The 7,860-nt window shown below is 41.8% G+C and overlaps 1 long non-coding RNA gene across 1 annotated transcript; it reads left to right on the plus strand.

Annotated features, from left to right (window-relative positions):
* The first annotated feature begins 606 nt into the window (after nt 1-606).
* Nucleotides 607-3,601, plus strand: LOC131409301 (uncharacterized). The gene is made up of 3 exons (XR_009220897.1): nt 607-1,182; nt 1,421-1,471; nt 3,047-3,601. It is a non-coding gene; the product is annotated as an uncharacterized LOC131409301 (long non-coding RNA).
* Nucleotides 3,602-7,860: the final 4,259 nt, after the last annotated feature.

Raw genomic sequence — 7,860 nt, forward strand, 5'->3', positions numbered from 1 at the left:
ATGCATACATCCTTTTAAAGAGTAGAAAAGGACAATCATCTTTGATCTAATTACTATTTTTCACACTAATAGGATTCTATATTCAGTAGGACTCTTTTAGTAGCAAGTGACAGAAACCCAACACAAATGGATTAAGCATAAAGATGCTTATGGCTCACATGACCCTGAAGACTAGAGGTATAGCTGGTGTGGAGCAGGCATGGATGCTCATATGGTGTTATTAAGAATCTACCTCTCTCCATTTCTCACCTGTGATTTTCTTTGTGTTACTCATTCGCTGACAAGCTCTTCCTTGTGGTGTTCATCTGGTCACCAGCAGTTGTCACCTGTGTGGAAAGAGAGCACCTTTTTCCCATCAACTCCAGCAAAAGTACCAGAATTGACCATCATTGTCTAATTGGGTCTTGATAACGGATTAGTTTATTTGTTCATTGACACTTTCAATGTTGTGATGTTGGGGCTGTTTCCCTTAAAGTGAAGAGAACTAAAGAACAAGGAATTAAAGAAATTTCCCCAAAGTCACAAAGCAAATCATTGAAGAATTTAACTCAAGTCGAGATTCTTCTGTTTGATCAAAGTAGCAAATATACCTTGTCAAACTTCGTAAATTTAATCTTTTATTCTCTACTTTTCACTTTCTTCCCATGTCTAAAAGAACATTCCTCCCAAGGAGCAGAAAGTACCCTGGACAGAAGTGTGAGCTTGAAATATTTATGAGAATAAAGTTGGATATTAAAGCCAGGAGGGAAAAAGAAGGAAAATGTCATTTAAAGAAAGTTGCGGAGATGTAGAAACAAGTCGAACTGTCGGTGATTCAGTTTTTAGGAAGAGTTTGCAGTCTCCACCAGCGAGATCAATTTCCATTCTGCGCTCTCTTAATTTCTCTTTATGAATGTTATATTGCAACAGGAAATGATCAGTTCATAATGTTAGAGTTTAAGCCAATGTTTTATTCCATAGTACTGCAGGAGGACCAACTTCCCTGGAGAAGGTTCTGAAATGAGCCAGTGAAATACAATCTTAAATATTGGCAACTTGAGGTTTTGTAACTTCACACGTTATATTCTTGACAGGAATTTTTATAAATTAATCCATGCCATATGTCCCCAACCAAGAAAGCAGCTGGATTTGTCTGGTGTCCTGGTTGCCTGGAATATTTCATGGTTTGCTAACAAAGCTTCTGTAAGTATCCATTTTTGAAAACCAATAGAAATATGTTTTTGCTGCAAGAATTGTGATAATTTTCTAACTGACTTCTATAATGTCCAGGCAGCTGGGGTTTTTGGATCTGTTTTCTAGGCTAGGAAAGAGGAAGGTTTTGGGGTTTTTTCCCCTCTTCTTTTGTCTTCAAAAGCAGCTGGTAATAAACTTCATGTGTTGCATGAAGATCAACAGTGACCTTTTAACTTATTGTTTTCAGGTTAATTGAACTCTTGGGTCTTTCCCTCCACCACTACAGACAGCATCAAAGGTAAATGATTACAGAATCATAGACTTTTCTTTTCTGTAAGGGACTATATTTGTTTCCCAGGGCTGTCATAACAAAGTACCACAAACTGGGTGGCTTAAACCACAAAAAATTATTTTCTCACAGTTCTAGAGGCTAGAAGTCCAAGATCAAGGTGTCAGCCAGATTGATTCCTTCTGAAGGCTGTGAGGAAGAATCTGTTCCATGACTCTCCCCTAGGTTCTGGTGGTTGGTTTGCTGGCAATCTTTGGTGTTCCTTGGCTTGTAGAAGCATCACTCCCATCTCTACCTTCATCTTCACATGGCCTTCTCTCTGTATGCCCGTCTCTGTGTCCAAATTTCTGTTTGTGGTGGTTTCTTACCTCAGCCCTAGCAAACTAATGCATATACCATATACATGGGTTATATGATAATCTCTGTTAACCAAAATGAGTGATGTCAGAAAGGTCAAGTGTTTGATTTTTTTAAAACAAGTCTACCAGAATTTGTATTGTTTAATGTATAGAGACAGAAGACATAAATACAGATAACAGATATGCACATTTGGCCACAAACAGTGGGTTCCCACGAGGCCACAGACCACAGGGCCAATGTGTAAACGACTTTAAGAACAGGGACCTTTGCTCATTCCCATCATACCCCTGGAGATGTCCAAAGTGCTTTCATGAATTCAAGAACATCCCAGGAAATGCTGAAGGAAAGTTACACAGGGCTAACACCTCCACGCCTTCTCCAACCCCACTCGCAAAAGCATGGTCAGAGAACAAGTTATTCTAGTTTAATCAAACATAAAAAATATGAAAAACATGTATAAATATACTTTTGGTCAGCCAGTCTTCACCTTGGCTGACTTAACCTTGGCTGGGAGAATTTTGAAAAATACTGATGCCCAGGCCCTTCCCCAGACCAATTAAAACAGAATCTCTGGGCTTTGGTGTTTTAAAAATCTCTTCTGGTGATTTGAATATACAGCTATCTTGAAAACCACTGCTTGAAGCAATGGCAGTGTCACTGGAATAAACGCATCATGGTATCAAAGTAGCCACTTGGAAGACCAGTACACGTTGGGATGCCTGAGAATTTTGCTGTTTATAAGCAAAATGGGTATCTCCCTGTCTCCCCAAAGACAGACTAAGTTACTGCAGTTAGAGAGCAATCACATTGGCCTGAAGTCAGGGTTAAGTCGGGAGTGAGAAAGAAAGAAATGCACTGAATGCAGAAGACAAGTGAGACTAGCAAGATGACGAGTTTATTGGGTATAAAAGAAACTCAGTCCTTTGGAAGAGAGGCTAATACGTCACCTATCAGGCAGGCACCTTCTGTGAGAGGTCAAGGCAGTGACTTAAACTTTCAGTCTTTTATATCATGACTCTTTTGGTTGCAAGAGACAGAAATCCAACTCAAACCAAATTCAGCACAAAGGGAAATTCATTGGCTCATTCAACTCAGAAGGATGCTATGGTGTCTCACAAGAAGGAAGAAAGGACTGCAGGAATTAGAGTCTTTTAGATTAGAAAAAGGGGCTCACTGATTCAGAATTTTCTCTTTCCATCTAACTCTCAGCTCTCCATCTTGCAGGAAAGATGGCCTCCAACAGACACAAAATGTCATCTTCCCAGCTTAAAATCCACAACAGAAAGACAGCTGTCACATGGCATCCTTGGACCGGTCGTTATTGCATGGGAGAGAGAGTTCTGTTATGGGCTAGGTCTGGGTCACAGGGCTGCCCACTGGAACTGCACGTGGAGGGAGGGGATGCTGGGCAGACAAAAGCGGCTGCTCTCTACTGCATCTTTGAGAGTGAACTAATAGCTCTTCTTTCAACCTTTACTAAAAACCATTTCTGTGGGATAAAAATGCTCGCTAAATCAAGGAAAAAGCCTTCTTTGGAATTGTAAAGGAAAAATGAAGTGACAGAGGAAGACAATGTTGAACGTTGCAAGTGAGAGTCAGATGGTTTTATGCTTTGCTATCTCTCTTTTCTAGTTGGTGAGATTTAGGAGGACTGATTTGGACTTGTTTGTCCACGGACAGATATACGTGTGCAAACAATGACTTGACTTGTTCCCGCCACAGTTTGCTCTGTAAAGCAAGTAATGTATTTTCTGTAATACACGTGACGACAGCTGTTACTTAGGTTACTTTCCCTTTCCTGAAAGAGCCTAGTGGTTTTGTTTTGTTTTTTCTCCAAGTGGGACACCAGGCTTCCCAAGAAAGGTCATCCATGAATTCCGAAGGTAGGAACAGACCCATGGGTGTGACCCCTGCCACGGGGAGCCCCCATCTTGAACCTGTGGGGCATGTGTTTTCAGTCTGTTGAGACTATCTTAAGTGTTTCAGATTTCTAAGAACATAGATATGGTTTCAAGTATAGATTGTTCTTCTGTGAAGTAAAGTTGAAAGAGATCCTATTTTTTTTCTTAGAAACTTCTAAGCTTCTGTCTAAAGCTAATCTTTTAAGCTTTCCATGTCTCAAGTGTCTCATTTTTGCCAGTAGAAGGGTAGCATGAGTGTTGTTCTGAACAAAGTCTGAGTGGCACGATGGAGAATTACGAAGTTGTAGCCTGTGCTAAACTATCCATTATCCATGTGTCCGAGAAGTAGGAGAGCATAGAGGTTAGTATGAGCACTGAAGCCAGTCACTTGGGTTTTAGGTTGGCTTTTCCACTTACCAGCTGTGTGTCTTTGCACCAGTTACTTGACCCTCCATACCTTGGTTTCATCTGTAAAATGGGGATAATAATAGCCCCCACTTGGCAGCATTGTTCTGAGGATGAAAGGAATTACTACGTGGCAAATAAACAGAGCCTGGCACACAGAAAACACTTGATACGGCTTAGCTCCTCATCGTCTTTGTCACTGTTAGATACAATCAAATGAAGGCCTTTCTGTGCATCTTAATCCCAAACCAACAACTGCCCGTGACAGGGATCTTTGAGCGTAGGCTCCTCTGCTGGCCTCTCTCTAAACCGTGTGAAGAGCACAGACCTTGGACCAGCAGCCCTGGACCCAAATCTAGGCTCCACCACTCATTGGCTCTGAGCTGTTGGGCAAGTTGTGTGACTTTGGGCAGATTAGGCATGCCTCTGAATCCCATTTTCCTCACTTGTGAAACCAGGATAGTCACGCTGAACTCAGCCCTATGCTGGGTGGGCAGATCAGAGAGACCATGTTTGCCAGCTGCCTCAGGCCTGAGGATCAGCATCTGTGGGCAGCCCCCAGCTCAGATGCACTCCATTCTCTCCTTCCCCCCAGATGATAACATTTCAGCAGACGGAAGACACCCTACCATGCAGTGTGACTTGTTTTTAACAGTCTCTTCTTTTGTCTGTGTCTCGCTCTCAAGTTTTTGCTATTCTGGATTTCATAAAATAATTCAGTTGCCAAAATTGGTTGAATGAGCTACTTTCAAAATTAGTCAAGTGATACAAAGTACTGCTTTGCAGAGTCATTCTAGCAATTCCTCTTCACAGAACCATCCTTTAAGAGAGTGTCTTGACAAAAGGGGAGAATCTATAAAATTCACATTATGAGAACTAGTCTTACCATCCACACCCAGGAAAATCCCTATGTCATATAAATCTCTTCCCTTCCTAAAGCAGAGCATCAAGATAAATCAAGACATGAATCATCATCAAATAATCTTACATGGGGGTATCCAAAGATAGAAAATTTTAATTTATTATTATTACTCACTTCAACAGTGAGGTCCTGTCTTTGGCTACTGGTTTAGTCCTATCTGGATGGCCTGAGGTTTAACTTTAGCTACTTAATTTAAACTCAGTTCAGTAACTCATGTTTATGGATAAATGAGCAAAACAGTAAAGATCAAAAGCAAAAAATAAAATTACTATGGAATTCAGTATTTTAGAAGCCAGAGCCGAGTGAATGCTAGTGAAGTGTGGCATTCAGAAGGAAAGGCCCGCACTTATGATAATGCGCCTAACAAGGAAATGAGATTGACACAGCAATTCTCTGTTTTTCTTGTCCCCTGAGGTTAGAGATTATGCAGTGCATGTTTCTGTTTTTAGCTTCTTTGGTAATTCCTATGGTGAGAGACTACACTCTGCATATTTGTCAAGGTTGCACTCCCGATAGGTGCTGGGTCTTTGAGGCAGCGCAGGAAACACTGTTCTCATCTGAGCCTCGAGCTCCATCCCTCCCCACCCTCACTGCCCCATGCCGAGGGCCCCCTTTCCATGGCTGATGTCTTTATTTATGCTCAGTTGCCAGGTAATTCCGCAGAGGAAACGTAAGTCTACCTTAACAACAGTTGTTGCTGTGAGAAATGTTGAAATGGGTGACCGGATGACAAAATGTTTATGTTCTTTATTTGATGTCTCATTGTAATTCTGAGGCCTTTTAACACCAGTTGAAGGTAAACTAAGAACAGGAAACTGGAAGATCAGCATGGATTTGAATAAGTATAAACTAGTTAGGCTTCTTTTATGACAAAGATACATGGGTTTGGGTCCACTGGCTCTTTGATAATAGTTATTGTAGCTGAATCTTTGGGTAGAAGTGTCATCAATAAACCCAACTCAGGCCAGCTGAAGGAGCCAAGGGCTGGATTGACTGGCATAGCTGGAAAGGTTACAGGGGTAACAGATACACTACAGCAGTCAAGGCTGTAGCAACTGGAAGCAAGGACTTGGTGCTGGCGGGACTCCTGCCCTCCCCATCCACTCCTCGTCCCTACTTGTCTTGGTTTCTTTGCAAGTCATCCTCATTCTCCCCTACTGAAGATCTACCCTGTCCACATGTCAGAGCACACAGCCACCCTCAGCCTCAGCTTAGTACCCAGGCAAAGAGAGCGTCTTTCATCCAGTGCTTCTATATGAATCCCAGGCAAGGACACTGATTCGCTCTACTTTGGGACATATGCCCAACCCTTGGACCAATCAATCTCTGCTACTAAAGGATGGATATTATGATTGGTTGACCTGCGTCTCATGCTTACCACTATAGCCAGGGGCAGAGAGTGCGTTCCCAGGAGAAGAGGGATGAGATAGTTGTCATTGGAGTCCAGGATAGTCCATCTCTTGGTTGCTTGACATACATATCATACAATCACAAGAATGCGTTCATTTGTCATAACTGTCCCACGTTCAACCAAAGCACACTCACATATTCCCTTGAGAGAAACAACCTAATGCCACATCCAGTTATTACGTCTAGATTCAAGGGTAGCATTTCTGGGCAATGCCTTTTCCTCTAGGTCAAGTTCAAGTGTGGCCCTTTACAGTCTGGCAACCTATGACTAACCATCTCCAAAATACCCAGCATATAATAGTGGAGGTCAAAGGATAAGTGCAGTAAAAATTTCCAGTTAGAAGAAAAGGGAAAATGGAAGGCAAAATGCAGCCATCACCAGTCCTTAGTCTTTTCTGTATCCTGGTAGACATGGGTAGCAAGGAGTCCTTTCCCTAGCAGTGAAACCCCTCCAAAAATTCAGTCACTTGATTTGAAGTGGTTTTATTGACAAACTTAGAATTAAACAATAGGATGGATATGGCACATTTCCATGAGATGTGGAAGACATACTCTGATCCTAATGTCCATGCCATTCTCAAACCAGTCTGTTTATGGATTGGATAATGTACTGGCCATATATTCCAAAACCCAAACTGGGCTTTACTGACCAGTGATTCAGGAACCACCTCCAGGCGTGTCCAGGAGTATGTAGTTTAGATGACAAAGTGTTAGCTTTTCAAGGACTTTCTTTGTCTTGTGAATCATTTGTAATGGAAACCTTTCTACAATATAATACATACTTCCCCGCCTCTCAAAAATATGAGTACTGCACATTCATTGTGGAAAAGGAAAAATTACAGATGAATAGCAAAAATATTACCTATAATACCACTATCCAGAGATGATGACTGTAAACACTTGACGTACAATCTTCTGGATGTTCTTTTTCAGTATGTGCATGTCTGTTTGTGTGTATATTTAGCAAAAGTGGAATCATGTCGTACAACTTGTCTAAAGCCTGCTTTTCTCCTCCGGCCTTCCTAAAAGATGATAGGCTGACTCAGGGAAGAGTGAGTAGAATTGGCCTTTTTGAGTGCCTGGATATATACAAATTATTTCATTTAATCATGGATACGAACCCAGGCGCATAGGAGTGAATAGTGGTCCCAGCCCAGGACTCAACCACTGTGCACTGCCTGAACCTTCCCCTTGTGCCCTTCCTCATCCCTCCTGAGAGTTAGTTCTCCCTAGTAGAATCTCTCTTCCTCCAGCCTTCCCTTCTCTTTCTTCTTCCTGTGACAGAAACCCCTAATGGTTTATGTTAGCAGCTTTTTGGGAAGTTTTTCAAGGACATTTTAATGATTTGTGGGGCCAGTGGGATACAATATATGAAATCATGACTCTCCTGGATCTCTAGG

Source organism: Diceros bicornis, chromosome 8 (assembly GCF_020826845.1).
Source record: "Diceros bicornis minor isolate mBicDic1 chromosome 8, mDicBic1.mat.cur, whole genome shotgun sequence".
Taxonomy (NCBI): Eukaryota; Metazoa; Chordata; class Mammalia; order Perissodactyla; family Rhinocerotidae; genus Diceros; species Diceros bicornis.